The sequence below is a fragment of the Lepidochelys olivacea genome (assembly GCF_965140295.1).
Source record: "Lepidochelys olivacea isolate rLepOli2 genome assembly, chromosome: 1".
Lineage (NCBI taxonomy): Eukaryota > Metazoa > Chordata > Testudines > Cheloniidae > Lepidochelys > Lepidochelys olivacea.
This window is the reverse complement of record NC_140411.1, coordinates 268,116,873-268,134,038: the sequence shown is the minus strand read 5'-3', so window position 1 is coordinate 268,134,038 and position 17,166 is coordinate 268,116,873. Positions and strand designations below refer to the sequence as shown.

Below are 17,166 nucleotides of genomic sequence, written 5' to 3'. Positions count from 1 at the left end.
TGGCCAGACTAATGGTTAGAGGAAAAGGGGAGAGGAAAGAAATGACAGAGGGAGGAAGTGAACAGCAAATAGAAAAGCTGGTACTTCTATAACTCTCCACCATAGGATTCTCAGAAGCAATCTCAGCCTCCACACACAGAGTCAGCAACACCCTCAGGCATGGTGTGCACCAAAGAAACACAGATTTGATTCCTGCCAATCCTGGTCCGACCCCGTCCCGCTCTAGACAGAAATAAAACCTCTCTCCACAGCAAGACAACAAACAATTACCCCCAGTGGACTGACCAAAAATGTTTGGACTTGCCAAATTCCAAACCTTAATTTATAAAAAATGATAGCTGATCAAGAGTTGAATAATTACTGTGTCACTACAACTCCCTAACTACTTCTATTGATGCTCTAGCATCAAAGCAAGCTCTCTCCCTCACCTCCTCCCCCACCCCCGCAGTTGTTGGAAATATGAGGTGGACGGGAGGTGTAAGGACAAAGCAGAAAACCTGAGCATCAGTGGCAGAAAATAAAGTCTGATACAAAGAATTTCTACAAATCTATGCCAATGAGCTAGGAGGCAGAGATCCAACCTCTGCTCTGTCATAATCATAAAAATGGCAAAATCACACCTTCGTAGAATCCTTCCAGGCTTCAAATTGCTTCCTTTCTTCCTGAGCACATCACCTTCCATTGTGGGGCCACTACTAATAGAGACTGTCAACACTGACATGGATGCAGGGGATTTCTCTTTCACACTAAAACAGGCAATGGCCCGGACATTATTGAGAAACCATTCTTCGACACTAGTGACCTCCCAAACTACTGCCTGGTCTCTAGCATCCCTTTTCTAAGCAACCTGATCAAGAAGTCAGCAACCTTTCAGCAATCAATATCTTAGATCCCACTCAATCTGGTGTCAGAACAGGGCACAGTACAGAGACATCTATTGTTGCTTTGGTAGTTGACCTCCTCCTGTCCACAAATAGGAGAGCTACATTCACACTCACCCTGCTGGTCCTGTCTGTGCTATTTCATATTGTGAGCATCTAACAGTCTGGTTGCCTGCAGCTAAAGAGGTCACTGGAACCACCACAAAACCAGGGCTTTCTGTTCAGATTGAACCGGGAGGATCATTGTGAGTAGCTGTTCCTCCACAGCAGGCCCCCCTGAAAAGTCCCACAAGCTTGTTATCTTCATATTATTCAAGATATATAGGAAGACATTAGGAAAGTCAGTGAGACAACACAGGCTGAAATGCCAGCAGTATGCAGGAGACACTAAAGTCTGCATCCACTTTACATCAAATGTAAACAGCACCAAGATGGGTGAGGTCCAGAGGATCACAGAAGGGCAAACATAGAACCTATCTTTAAAAAGGAGAACAAAGAGGACCCAGGGAATTATAGATCAATCAGCCTAACTTCAATACCTGGAAAGACACTGGAACAAATTATTTAATAATCAATTTGTAAGCACCTAGAGGATAATGGTATGATAAGTAATAACCAACACGGATTTGTCAAGAACTCATGCCTAACCAACCTAATTTCCTTCCAGGCCTAATGGACTGGGGGGGAAGCTGTAGATGGGATATATGTTGATTTTAGTAAGCCTTTTGACATAATCCCACATGATTTTCTCAAAGGCAAATGAGGGAAAAGTAGTTCTAGATGAAATTACCATAAGATGGGTGCACAACTGGTTGAAAGATCATACTCAAAGAGTGCTATCAATGGTTCACTGTCAAACTGGGAGGGCGATCTACAAAGGTTCTTCTCGGTCTGATACTATTCAGTATTTTCATTAATGACTTGAACAACAGAGTGAAGAGTATGCTTATAAAATTTGTGGATGATGACAAACTGGGAGGGGTTCCTAGTACTTTGGAGGACAGGATTAGAAATCAAAACAATCTTGACAAATTGGAGAATTGGTCTGAAGTCAACAAGATGAAATTCAATAAAAACAAGTGCAAAATACTACACTTAGGGGTGAAAAAAAGCAAATGCACAACTACAAAATAACTGGCTAGGCAGTACTACGGCTAAAAGGGATCTGGGGCTTATAGTGGATCACACATTGAACATGAGCTTTGAATGCCCAATTATCAATGGCAGGAAAAAAAGCCCATCTTATACTTGTTAGTTGCTATAAGATTGGGCCCCATCACATCACATCAGTCCTTGCCAAAGCAACACACACATTCATGATCTTCATGTTTCATCACTACATTTCATATCTAGGAATGACATCAAAACATCCCCAAATGCTCACATTGGTACAAAAAGGTAGCAGATCATTTGTTTAACACAACAGGTCACTCTGAACACATAACTCCAGTGCTCCGGTCTCTTTGCTGACTCCCAGTTGAATGAAGAGTCCAGTTCAAAGTCTCTGTCTTGATATTCAAAGCTTTGCATGGGCTTGGCCCTAGCAATCTGAGAAATTGCCTCTCTCCCCAAGACTACTGAAACTGATGACTAAGAAGCATTAGCAAGATCGCTAATTAATAAATCAGAGCAGGGATGACTTGAGTGTCACTTACTCTTCCTGTGGCTTCATGCAACTGATGAACACCATGACAGAAGAGGAATGAGTCTCTGGAACTTTGCAGGTCAGGGCTCTGGAGGTGGGTCTCCAATTGATTAAGCTCTTTTGAAAAGAGTGGGCTTAATCTAAAAGCTGCACCGATCTCAGAATACTAGGAACACCACACAACCTGTATCACATTTTGTTCCTTCATGAAAAGTGGATCTTACTGTGAATCTGGATGTGGAAGGATTTGAAGATGCGCCTTACAGAAACATTTCATATTTGGCCAATAGGAAAACCTAATCACAGATCAGGGACTAACCACTTTGTTAATGAAAGATGCTTTGGTTTTGGTCTCAAAATGCACAATCGCTCCCTCATAATTGTCTTACCTGGATGTTCATTGATCATCTTCCCAATAGGAAATGTCATTATCTGAAGCCCTTATACATTTGAGTTATAAGAAGAGAGTTCTACAGATAATCTCAAAAATTGTTCTGTGATAGATTATCCCTGACAGTATTTAGCAAAAATGTCAAATATCAGAAATATGGGTCAATAGTATGTAAAGGGAATGAGGCCTAGGGCAGCATAATATTACAAGTATCCTAATGTTTCATACCAAAAGGCCATAAGAGACTCTCACTTACTTGGTGCACCCAGCCATCTAGTGCCCCATCAGTATTTTCAAAATCAGGTTAACACTGATATACTTAACAAATAACACTGAACAAATACTGAATTCTACAGTCAATTAATAGCATCCATATAATTGTTATGCAATTTAGCATTATGCAGTAAAGATTGTAGCATATTTCATACATGGCAGTGAAACACGTTTTTGCAGTTTGGTGGTGGTAAATCATATAGATTGTGTCATGACACTGCTACGGTAGCTTAAGGCTAAATTTCGTATCAGAGACAAAAAAGCACGTGTGTGATATGCCTCTCACTTTGCCGACAAACACGATACACGCCACAAAAGAGTGATAGCCCATATCACATTTTTGGATTAAGTATAACTTCCATTGTAGTGAGTTTTTTTATACTTGGTGGTGTAATACAATTACAAGAAGAGTGGAGCAAGTCATTTGTCAAAAGAAAAATGTAGGCACAGAAATAAAGTAATATTATATTTATGTCTCCATATTCTCCATTCATTCCACTGGAGAATATTACAAATTCACAAAATATGACTGCAACATTTTGCATTTGGATTTTTGATTTAGCTGACAGATATGAAAACACAGACACACACGTATCCTGATAACTCCCTGGTGACTACATACATACAGATGCTGGAAAAGGAAAAGCTATGTCTGCTAAGGTTGGCATAAACTTACACAATAATTTTTTTTGGGGGGACTATAAAGGCTAACAGAATTCAAGAAAACAAATCCTGAAAAATTATGAGCTCTGGTGAATATTATGTAAGAATAGTTTAATAGGGCTGTCAGTGTGCCTGAAGCACCCCACCTTGTTAGCAAATATTGATCCTGCTGGAAAAGGGATAAGTGGGTTCTGCTGAGTCACTGAGGCAGGTAGCTCCTTACCCCAGGCAGATCTAAGATAGGTGGGAGCATTTCTCTAGAGACAGTGGAGTCAGGGTCTGGGCTGGGCAGTCCTGAATTAGAAATCCTAAGAGCATTCAATCCTCGGGAGAGGGCTTGAACAGAATATTATGTTACTTTTAATTTCTTTATTAACAAATCCACACCCCAGAAAGGGGATGGGTTTTTTATTCTAGCTAACGTGTTGACTTTGTTTTGGGGTAGTTTGGAACAGGCAGGGCAGCAGTACTAACAGCCATGGCTGTGGAAGAAGGCTGGAGACTGACTCAGTTAGGAGGCAACAGCACCTCGATGCCATTGAGCTGGGAGCAGTACAAGAAAGTAAACAGAGCTCAGAATAGCACTAACATTTTACGAGTGGCATAATCAGTTCCTCCAGTATTTAAGCTTCATTAATTAAAAAATGTTTCTAAGGCCTTAGGGTTGCGAAGGAAACCTTGTAAATATGAACCAATCAGGTGCTGTCTTCCTGAGCCTGCAGGTAAACATCTAAAATGTTAACTGAAATTCAACACTGTTAACTATTTTATTGCTGATCACTTTAGGTGAAACCATAAGCTTTCTGGGACTGTGTGCAGATAGTAAATTGAGTATCACCACTTTCCCCCCCGCAGCGTGGCCCCTCGTTGGATAATACCAATCACCACCAGAATTAAGTGTCCAGAGCCCCCATATACTGCAGCAACGGGTGCTTTAGAAATGTATACATAAGGCTATGATTCTTGTGAAAAGAAAGAATCCAGGGAACAAGAATCAGCCAGTGTGGAGTCATGAGGGTCTAAAAAGGAGACCAGGAAATGTAAAAATGAATTGGATTTCAATCCACACCCACACCCAGGGAATCAGTTTTGTAGCTGAAGGCCTGTAGAAATGATTCCTCCCCAAATTCTCCTCTGCAGATGCTCTTACTCAGCTGAGTGATGGGTATTATAAAGATTTGGAAAATTTAATCTATAAATTAGCAGAGCTCCTGCCATAAATGAACCCCCAAGCAAATATCTAGATCATTTTCCAGATATGATCATCCTATGGTATGAAATAATATTAAGTATGGATACAAACTGTGTTACAACATTCTACCACAGCACTGGAGCTGTATAGAAAACGATCGGCCAAACCCTGAAACTCAGGCCTTGTTCACACTGGGACTTGTACAGTAATTTGTATTTGGATCTATTTTCAAATATAGTTAAAACCATGTTTGGTTGCAATTGCTTGTGGCAAACCTGAGTCATCTTTGTAAGCCATTAGAGCATTGAGATGTAGCAGTTTCTGAATGTGTGTGATAACCCCATATACATAGTGGAACTTTATGCACTTAAAGTATTAAAATATATTTTACATTTTTAAAATTTAAAGCATTTATACTCCTCCACTGTGTTTTTTTAAAATACATTTTAAAACACTGGAGCACAGGATTCATGTCATAACAGGATCTGACAAGGCAGTAGTAATAACACAGCAGAGTCTTTCCTCAGGAAAAATGGTGAGAAACCGAAGTACAGCAGTCCCACTAGTGCACACGTCCATCTTTCCTGATCTATAATTTACCCAAAAAACTTTGCCGTGGGCTGAAAGTTGGTACCCATTACATGGGGTAAATCATTTCCATTTTAGTGACAAATAAATATGGCTAAACCGTTAAACTTTTAACAGTTACTGTACATATTTATGTAACCTGCAACACCGATACAATTACACCGGGCCTCACTGCTCCGTCCTGCTGAGAAACTTGCTGCAGGGTGGTAGAGACACAGGGAAAAACAGATGTTCACTTTGCAAAGTTTCTTGTTAAAGAAACAAAGTTTCTTGTTCTTCCTCAAGGGCATGTGGTCTGAGGCCCAGAGGGTTTGCATGGAGTGAGGTGTCTCAACCCCACAGATCCTAGGAATTGGTGTAGAGGGGACCTGCTAGATCCATGGAAGCGGGAGTTGTCTGCAATGGATACCTGCCCCTCCACGCTATTCTGCTGGCCCTCTGACTCTTAGAACTATGGTGGCATTGAGAATCAATCCTGGCCTTGTAGGTGCCAAGCTGCCATCAGCTGAGTGCTCCTGCAGCTCCTCAGGAACAGCCATAGACAATGCAAATTCATACAGCTCCATGCTGTGCTAACTCCTAGCCACCTTTTTACCCAGAAATCCAGCCAGCTTGCAGGGGATAGTACTGTAGAGTGGCTAGTTCCTTATTCTTCCCCATCTTAAACACAGCCCTTACCCCAAAACATCAGCAGATTGTCTGCATGCTTAATGCATTAGAAGGCTCCTTGGTGTGCACGCACCATGAATGCCTTCAAAAAAGGAATACACTGGTCTGCTGTTATCTTGAGGTAAAAGAGCTGTTGCAACATAGCTGGACACAAGACGACAATATTTCTGGTTGCCGTTGTTTCAACAGAAGTCACTACTTCCATGTACATCAAGCTGGTGAGAGACTGGCTTATAAATGATACAGGGTATGTGTCATTATTCTACTGTATATATTAACTATTTTGAAACAGTTGTCAAGTTGTCTTGGTGACAACAACATTCCACAAAGACAGATGGTTGTCTAATAAATTCTGTTTCTATAAGTCAGTCATGAAGAAGTGAGATAAATAATCTACCTGGAAAAATAAGGCTCAAGTATAACTCAGAATGCAGTTCTGCAAGTAAGGGTTCTGATGGGCTTATGTCTTCTTTAAGTATCTGGAATTATGGGTCCTGATTCTGGTTTCATCTGTGCTGGTGTAAATCAGAAATACATCCACTGAAGCCAACTGAGTTACACTGTTGTAAAACCGGTGTAATGCAAGATCAGGTTCAGGCATCTTATGTTTATTTATTTAAGCATTATCCTGTAGCACAGAAGTTACTGGGAGTTTGGTCATTGACTTAAATAGAAAATCTTCGATTTATACTCTGGGCCTCATCCTGCCATCAACCTGATTTCAAAATTCTCATTTACTTCAGTGACAGGATCAGATGTGTCTTAAGAAAATATATTAGATTGTAAGTGCTTCCTGTTATTGAGTTCTATATAAAAATAATAATCCTGATTTTCTGCTTGTAACTGATGATCTTTAATGTTGCAACTGAAAATTATTAGTTTCATTTCTTTATCATGGTCTTCTCCTAATTTCTATTAAATTAGATCTGGTCATTAAAGATTTTCACTATATCCCCTGACTGGTCTTAGGCTGCATGTTGAATCACTTTTTAGAACAACTTTTACTTTAGTTTTTCATGAACACATTCATGGAAACATCCTGTTTTAAAAACATCCTGATTTCATACTGTTGCAAACCACAGATGTAACAAAAACATTTACACACACACAAAGATTTTATATATTTGTAATATATACATTTTTGTTTTATACACACACCATATACACACACGGTGTTTGTATAAATATATAGTGTGTATAAAAAAAAGAATTTTTGATTATATCTGATTATATTTGCAAAAACATTAAACTGAGATGTTTAAAAAGCCCATTGAACATTATCCTCTCCGCCCCAGAATTATTAGAATCATGATCAACTTGGCTTATTCTGAGTCACAAGGCCAAAAATGATTTATCATTTTATTTAAACAGCACTTAATGATGAACTGTTTTATAGACACAAACAGTAAAATGTACTTCTCCCATCCTCACAAAGCCAGATTATTCAGGCTCCATGTGGGTGGAGTGGGTGCAGTAATACAGGTGAAATCCACCTCCCACCCAGTACTAGAACATGGAATTGCTATGTAGCTAATCCCCCCCATTGGCTTCTGTTCCTGCCTGAGAATTGAAATAATGGCTGCAAGCCCTCAGATCCAGATGTACAGAGTAGATGGGTTCATGGACCTGGGGAATCTCTTCTGTCCTACCCCATGGTAGGGCTAGCACAAAGACCCCAGAGTTCCCATGTGTTATCCCATTTTATCTTGCAATATTATTTGTATAACAGATAATCTAAAAGCATAATTTGTGTCACTGGCAACATAAATCCTACATCGTTCTTCTAATCTTGGAGAGTATTTCAAATAGTTTGCTGCCTGCAAAGCACATGAAATCTGTATACAAGAATGAACAGCATTTAGGGTGGTGAAATCTAAAAAATGAAATGTGAATCTCTACAGCAATCTCTGATACTCACTGGGGTAAAATGGATGTAGTTGCTAAGTATGACACAGTTCTATCAAGATTATTGATTCCGGGTAAAAGGAAAGTGCGCATTCTTTTAATAAGTGTTCACTGAATTACTAAACAGAATTATATATTACAAGTGCCAAAATAATTTGATGATGATGATTCCAATGAATACCAAAGGGAGCAAATAATGATTTACCACTTGGTACAAAAAGTGCAACTTACTGTAGTTCACAATTATAATAAAAATAGACACTGATACGTATGGAACAAAAATAATTCTTTTTCTAACATAAGGGTAATGATTGCAATATTTTATAGTGAAAAATATATGAGAATAGAAATTTGATTATATACGTTTGTTTTTACATCATGCGATTATATATCATGGTAAAAATGGTAATGAAACATAATAAAAAACTAATACAATATAGTGTTGGATACCTCCTCTTAACATTAAAATTTAATGCATACTATTAACATGGTGACATCACACAAAACACTACAAAAGCCATCTTCAACATGTACAGAGAAGGTCAAATATCCAACATGACCAATTCTGTTAATCATCAGAATAAATGCTTTTGAAAAACGTCATTTAATTTAGAAGAGGTAGCTTCCATTTGCTGATACATTTACAAGTCAGACAGCTCTCTGGTTGATAACCTAATTATTATTATGTTTGAGAATTTTCCATTTAGTAAATGATTGGGTCCCTGCACCAAACTAAGCCGAACAGCATGAGCCCAAACCTTGCACGCCTTAGTCAAACAAAACTGTCAGTAAAGACAATTTTCGCCTGCATTCAGGCTGTTTTGTGTTAAATGGTGATGTGCAGAGAATAAAAAAAAATGACATATTTTTCCAAAAAATGCCATTGTTACTCATCCTTACCTGCTAAGTGTCTGAATTCAATATTTGATCAAACACTGCATTAATATTAAAGTATAAGTGTAGTCACTTTACAAAGGAAGAGCTTAAAAAATAAAAATGTGAAACTTGTTTGTACATTTTGAAAGAAGAATCATCCTCAACAATGTCAATATGACAACATAGGGAAGTCACAGCAAGAAGACGACAAGTATCTTCCTCACATATACCCCGAAGTATCACAGAAGTGTTCCTAGAGAATCAGCTGAACTACATGAAGTTACTAGCTTGAAAGACATTGTTCTTCATTGCCAGTTAATCTCGTACATCACAGGCTGGCATCATGCTGTACTTTGACTCTTAATTTGTGAGGAAGAAGCACCTTGGGTGGGAGAAAACAGACTCTGTGAGCACAGCAGGACAGTTGGATTAACTCCACCAGGGGCAGAGGGGACAGCAAAAGCATTTCTCAAAATATCTTTTCCTTTCATGCCTTGAGGTGAACATTATCAGAGACAAGGGGTTACAAAAGGATACAACTAAAATGGCAAAAAATATTCATCCATCAATAGCTGAAGAGAGTTCTCCCTTGTGGCTCTAAGTAACATGACAAATATCCACACAACAGATTCATAACCTGCACTATTTGAGATAAATTGATTTCATAAGGCCATTAAAAATCATACACCTCTTATGCGGATTTCTTCATTAAACATTCAACATTAGCATGGCGTGAGCAAAAACAGTTTTGGTCTTGAAGCAAACTGGGAAGAAACTAGGCAGAACTTACTGAGGTGCTCTCTTGTGTTTCCAAGTTTTGGCAGACACGTAGTGAGAAGGGCTATTCTTGGAGTATTTCCATTTAGGCCAAAACCACAAACTCGTGGATTATCATGGGAAAGACTCTCTTTCAATAATTTCCAGTCCAATTTTCTCTTATACAAAATTATTGCTATGGGCTGTTAGCGTAGAATGCTGTAGAATTCCCCCCTCCATAGAGTTGTCATTTTTGTGATCTTTTTCAGAGGTCTCCGGAAAAAATATTTCTTAAAGGACCCTATTAAAGGGTGATGACGCTGATCTCCATGAAGCTGTGTGGGAATGGTGTGCATGTCTTGTTCCTCACCTTAGGCCCACCCACTTCCTACTCCTCACCCTGTGCAGATCCTGGGAGTGAAGTCCCAGGAAGGCAGGACAATGGCAGGAAGGCTGGCCCCCACCCTTCACACAGAAGAATCAAATCCATTATCTCAATTCTGCAAGGAGCTCCCCATGGTCAGATCTCTGTATCCACACAGAGTCCCATTGGCTGCAGTGGGCCTAGGCACTAAGAGTTGCCAGGTGTCCAGTTTTCAACTGAAAGAAAAGGAGGACTTGTGGCACCTTAGAGACTAACCAATTTATTAGAGCATAAGCTTTCGTGAGCTACAGCTCACTTCCTCAGATGCATATCGTGGAAACTGCAGCAGGCTTTATATATACACAGAGAATATGAAACAATACCTATTCCCACCCCACTGTCCTGGTGGTAATAGCTTATCTAAATGTGATATATGCCATCATGTGCCAGCAATGCCCCTCTGCCATGTACATTGGTCAAACTGGACAGTCTCTACGTAAAAGAATAAATGGACACAAATCAGATGTCAAGAATTGTAACATTCATAAACCAGTCGGAGAACACTTCAATCTCTCTGGTCACGCGATCACAGACATGAAGGTCGCTATCTTAAAACAAAAAAACTTCAAATCCAGACTCCAGCGAGAAACTGCTGAATTGGAATTCATTTGCAAATTGGATACTATTAATTTAGGCTTAAATAGAGACTTGGAGTGGCTAAGTCATTATGCAAGGTAGCCTGTTTCCTCTTGTTTTTTCCTAACCCCCCCCCCCAGATGTTCTGGTTTAACTTGGATTTTAACTTGAAGAGTGGTCAGTTTGGATGAGCTATTACCAGCAGGAGAGTGAGTTTCTGTGTGTATGGGGGTGGGGGGATGTGAGAACCTGGATTTATGCAGGAAATAGCCCAGCTTGATTGTCATGCACATTGTGTAAAGAGTTGTCACTTTGGATGGGCTATCACCAGCAGGAGAGTGAATTTGTGTGGGGGGGTGGAGGGTGAGAAAACCTGGATTTGTGCTGGAAATCACTTTAGATAAGCTATTACCACCAGGACAGTGGGGTGGGAATAGGTATTGTTTCATATTCTCTGTGTATATATAAAGCCTGCTGCAGTTTCCACGATATGCATCTGAGGAAGTGAGCTGTAGCTCACGAAAGCTTATGCTCTAATAAATTGGTTAGTCTCTAAGGTGCCACAAGTCCTCCTTTTGTTTTTGCGAATACAGACTAACACGGCTGCTACTCTGAAACCAGTTTTCAACTGGTACACCTGATTCAAAAGGGACCCTGGTGGTTCTGGTCAGCACTGCTGACCGGGCTGTTAAAAGTCCAGTTGGCACAGGGCTGTCAGGCTCCCTATGTGGCTCCTGGGAAGCGGCCAGCATGTCCCTCTGGCTGCCAGGTGTAGAGGCAGCCACAGGGGCTCCATGAGCTGCCCCTGCCCCAAGTGCCAGCTCCGCAGCTCCCACTAACCGGGAACCATGGCCAATAGGAGCTGCGGGGGCGGTGCTTGCAGGTGGGGGCAGCACACAGAGCTGCCTAGGAGCCGGAGGGACATGTCACTGCTCCTGGGAGCCGCCTGAGGTAAGCACCGCCTGGAGCCTGCACCCCACAGCCCCTCCCCTGCCCCAGCCCTGAGCCCCCTCCTGCACTCTGAACCCCCCGGCCCCAGCCCGGAGCTGCCTCCTGCACCCCTCCTCCTTGGCCCTACCCCAGAGCCCACACCCCTAGCTGGAGCCTTCACCCCCCCACCACCCGAACCCCCTGCCCCAGCCCGGTGAAAATGAGCGAGTGAGTGAGGGTGAGGTAGAGCAAGCAACGGAGGGAGGGGGGATGGAGTGAGCAGGGGCGGGGCAACGGTGTTTGGTTTTCTGTGATTAGAAAGTTGCCAACCCTACTGGGCACTCTTCTCATTGCTGGACTGAGACCCATGTATGGAGAATACAGGGAGGGAGAAGAGGGGTTGGACACTACAATCATGCCCAGGATTATTACCAAACCATTCCTTTTTGAGTAACTAATCCTATATTTGAATATCTCCAATATTGTAATTTATAAAACTTCCTTGAGCCAATGCCTAGCCAGTCTTATTGTGGAGTTATAACATTTCCCCTAATATTTAACCCAAATTTTCTCTACCATAGCTTCTTGTTCTCTTCTTGTTGAGTTATGAAAATAATCATTATTTCCTTTATAAACATCCCTCTACATATTGGCAGAGAGCTGCAATTGCCTTCAGTCTTGTTCTCACTAGATGGAGCATGCTTATTGCACAAATTCTCCAGTTATCAGAGAGTCTTCCAGGCAAGACAGGACTGAGTTTCTAATGTACAAACAAACAGATTAAAAAAGAAACCCACTGCGCCCTGCAAAAAATCCTTTTTTTAGACTTCTACATTTATAAATGATAAAGCAGCAAAAAAAAAAAAAAAGTGAGTACAAGACCAATTTTCTTTTCTTTTGCCCTTTCCTGATACCATATTTCTTATTTTTTCAAATGTTTATCTTATATATTGATCTCCCCTGAATTTTCTGTAACTGTGACTGTTTTAATAAAAAAGAGCCCAGGGACTGTGTGGAGTACCCCAACAGAGACTTAAGCTGTAAGCAGTGTCAGGATGAGCTCCACCCTGACATCTGGTGGTGAGGTGTGGCAAGTTGTGGAAAAGAACTTCAGGGGCCGATCTCATTTGCATAGGCACACCCACCACGCCTAGAATGAGACCATAGCTGCCCAAATGGTCACTTTGGCTGCTGTGGGATCCCCAGTGTCTCTGTTATTGGGGCAGGAAGAATAAATTATTACCCTGATTATGGGAACTGTGCTTGGAACTGTACGTGGCCTTTTGTTATGATGGAGGGATTCACCATCAACTAAGTAGCACTCGCTAGGCAAGGGTCATGGGTTCCAAAACTGTGTGAATGGAGAGAGGCTGGGGACAAGTATTAACACTTGGTGGCATGGGCCCCTTGGTGAGGGCCTTACATGCTAATTGCACTTCCTCCTCTCTCCACTGTGGAATATCAGAGCTAATTTTGATTTCATTAGAAGTCTAGCTATAGGCTGCTGAGCTCATTTTGGGCTGACAGTGCACCAGCACTGGGGCTCCCCTACTACAAGCTGAATTCACCTAAGAGCTGAAATCACTGAGTGTTGTGTTAAGTAGTGGGGGAGCCTGAAGCTATATTGTGGAGCGGTTGGCGGGCCGGCTGGAGTGCCTTGCGGACCGGCTGGCAGAGCGGAGCGCAGCTGAGCGAAGGAGTTTGTGGGGCGGCTGGCGGAGCGGAGCGCAGCTGAGCGAAGGAGTTTGTGGGGCGGCTGGCGGAGCGGAGCGGAGCGCAGCTGAGCGAAGGAGTTTGTGGGGCGGCTGGCGGAGCGGAGCGCAGCTGAGCGAAGGAGTTCGTGGGGCGGCTGGCGGAGCGGAGCGCAGCTATGGAGCTATGGGGCGGTCAGCTTCAGATCATGTAAGGTGCCTCTTACCCCCGTCCCATTTCCACCCAGGTTGGGAGGTAAAGCTCCGCAGATAAACTTTCGAACTCTGGGGCTGCCCTGACCAGGGACAGAGACTTTTGGGGCATTGGACTTTTGGGACTTTGGGTGATTTGGGGTTGCTGGACTCAAGAACCAAAGGGAAAAGGGCATGCCCCAATTTGCTTGGGGTGGGTTTTTTTTGCTCATGGGTTGTGTTATGAATCCTGTTGGTGGTGTTTCCCAAACATAATGCCACATTGTTTCTCTCTGTTATTAAAAGGCTTTTGCTACACTCAGACTAGGTGCTTGTGAGAGGGGAAGTATTGCCTCTTGGAGGCGCCCAGCGGGGGTGGTATATATTTGTCCCAGGTCACTGGGTGGGGGCTCAAGCCGGTTTGCATTATGTTATTGGAATGGATCCCCTAGATATTGAACCCGGCCCTTGTTGCTGCCAACTCTGACGGGCAGAAGGGTTACAAAGCTGTACCATAAGAGTAGAATAATTGGTCTTATTATTTTATGTATTACTCCCATTAATGTATACAAAATTGTATAGAATTGGGCTTTTTTTTTTTTTTTGGTGCCACATTGTTGACTCATGTTCAATTCAATATCTACTACGGCCCTCAGGTAATTCCTCCCGGTATTACTGTGTATGATCCTACAGCCCTTCCTATATGTTGCTTCCTACATCAATCATTTTACATTTCTCTTATTAAATCTCATATAATTGATTTCAGTCTATTCTCCAATAAATCCTATTTTACAAATGCTACTACAGCACAAGAGAATCAGTCTTTGGACTGGAAATAATGCCACTACAGATCTGCATTTATTGTGACAAGACAGCAGAATGTGAATCTTTGCTAGATCTTGAAACTATAAATCTGAAAGGAAAAAAGTATTAATTTATAAGTTGAACATACAGCACTGGGAATATTAATCAACAATATTCTTGTGAAGCCAGACAGGTTTTTACATCATCGCTCCACAAATGTAAGCTACGGTACATATTAAATTAACTCACTACAGAAAAAAAAAAACCCCAACAACCTGTCATGAACATTTTATAGCAAGTCACCACATGAGCTATGATTAATAATGAATCAGAAGTGCAGAGACAGTATGAATAACAAGAAAAGAGAAAAAAAGACTTCATTAAGTTAAAATGATGAAATAATAATGTAATTTAGGTAGTCATTCAGTGTTCTAATGTATAACTTTTTGGGACATATTTATATGTGTATTTAGTTTCAATTTTATGTCTGATGTGAACTGCAATATTAAATAACTGACTGCTTTTTTGGAATAAATAAATAAGGCTAAATCTAGGCACTATTAATTAAGTATAGTTTCAAACACTCAATTATTCTTGTGCACATCCAATTTATAGAATTTTTCTTTAAATTCTCCATGTATTTCTTATATTTAGGGTGCAGCAAAGTGTAATTAAAAAAAACGGGATAAATCCAGTCCAAGAAAACTGAAATTTAAGCTCTTGCTGCTCCTGCAGTAACACACACTTTCTGTACTTTTAGAGCTCAAAATATTTCTACTCCTGATTTGCGTTCATATTTTCTTTGTTACAGATATGTCATGGAGACTCAATAGCGTAAGAGAACAGAATTTCTGCAGTGCAGTGAAAGTGACTGTGTTGTTTAAGAAGAAGTATTGAAAAATATTTAAGGAGAAGATGTCTTTTAAAAGTATCACATTAAACTCCCTTATGACAGACAGTAGGTTTAATTTTCTGATTTTTAGGGATTCATTCAATATTTAATACATTTCTTAATAGAATTAATGTACAGTTCATCTTTTCTGACTGTAGTCTATATCTTTTCTATTTCACTGAGTCCCAGTATTCCCACTGAGATTTCTAGATTCAGGTATCCTCTCTTGCTGTGAACCAAGAGTACATGATCAATTTTGGAGGTGCAAGCTGAAGTTATGATCATCACAGTCTACCATGCACAGTTAGAAATCATTTTCCAAATGTATCATGCTTGGAGATTTAGTATGTGATGTAATATCAATGGAATATTTTTAAAAAAAACATCCAGGATGCAAAATAAAGGTCTTGAGTCTCAAACTGGGAAACAATCTGCATGTTTTAACTTAGCACACACAGAAGTGAACATAGTGCAACCACACCCAAATCTTTTCATTTGCTCCAGAGTAGCTAGGAAATAGCTTTCAGATGGAATAATCCTCTGGATATTGACATAGAGGCTCCAGTTCAAAACTTGCTTGTTGTGATGCTGCTGGATAGGGGAATTCTGAAGCAGAGTGGGATGCTTAGTGTTCTTATTTCCACGTCACCACCCCAGAACACCCTTCCAGCTCAGAGCTGTTTTGCAGCAGTGCTGGAATCTAACCTCTGGGAACAAACTGAAAGGTCTTGGTTTGCTTCTGGGTGTACTGAGTACATTTCTGTATGCTTCATTATGAATTTATATGGCACATAGCCAACAACACCTTACAACTAATAAGGTGCATTACAACAACAGAAGAAACAAACTTATTTTATGGACATATTATAAACTGAGATTCTAGTAAAGAGATCTCACGTAGGACAGAAATTTTCCCCATACCAGTGTTAAATGAATGAAGGCAAAGATACACAGACAACAAAGGAAAAGGCAGTATAAACGAAAACCTATGAACATGAAAAATTCTGAACATACAAATAGGTTTATGCATAAAGACCTTTAAATGCTAAAAATAAAATGTTAAATGAAACTACCTATTTTCAGAGGCAACCAATGTAAGTCACTGAAAAAAGGTAAAAATGGGAATTGTGGGATCAATGATAAATGAGCAGCAGAAAAGAGATTGCATAATTAACAGAGAAGAAATAGAAAGATCTGCAAGGAGATCATTAGAGTAATCAGATAAGAAATAACTAACGCAGCACTGGGCATTGGTACAACTAAATGTAAAGATAAAGATTTGAAAGATATTAGACGTGACATCTATAAGATGTATGTGGTAAATCACAGTAAATAATATGTTTGTCTGCCTCTTCTAGCTATTCAGACTACTTTAATCTCTCCCTCTTTGCAGTTTCTAGGTCCTTCTCTCTCGTCTGCTAACCTTTTCTCTCTTTAAAACTTTTTCTCTCCTACTCACTCAGCAGCCCACCTGAGTTCCTTTTCACGCAGCAGCTTGGTCCATTCTCTTTCTTTGCACTCTCCCTCCTGGCTCAGCAATTTAATTTGAGTCCATACTTCATTTTGCCATCCCAACCAGCTGAACAATACAGAAGAGTAGGGGAGAAATGGCAAAACTGAAGGAGAGTATGAGGAAAAAACACAGACAAGATGGAGTGGCAAGGCAAAACAGATTGTAAAGAAAATGAAAGGCAAGCTGCTAGATTAATAATATCTGATTTGAGTTAATTGAGACTATCCTTTTAAATAGTAAAATAATATATAATACATATTTTGAATATATGTATTACCTTAGTACTTAATTCCCTTTGCATGCAT

General features: G+C 40.5%; 1 protein-coding gene across 10 annotated transcripts in view; it reads right to left on the bottom strand.

Moving 5' to 3' along the window:
• The window catches only part of ANKS1B (ankyrin repeat and sterile alpha motif domain containing 1B), a 754,152-nt gene that overhangs the window by 77,995 nt on the left and 658,991 nt on the right, over positions 1–17,166 (bottom strand). Inside the window, exon 1 of one of the 10 annotated variants that reach the window (XM_084617343.1) lies at positions 17,139–17,155. The exons of the other annotated variants lie outside the window; for them this stretch is intronic. The gene's annotated coding sequence lies outside the window, so the exon portion shown is untranslated. Of the gene's footprint in view, positions 1–17,138; positions 17,156–17,166 lie in introns of those variants that run through there. 10 annotated transcript variants of the gene reach the window in all.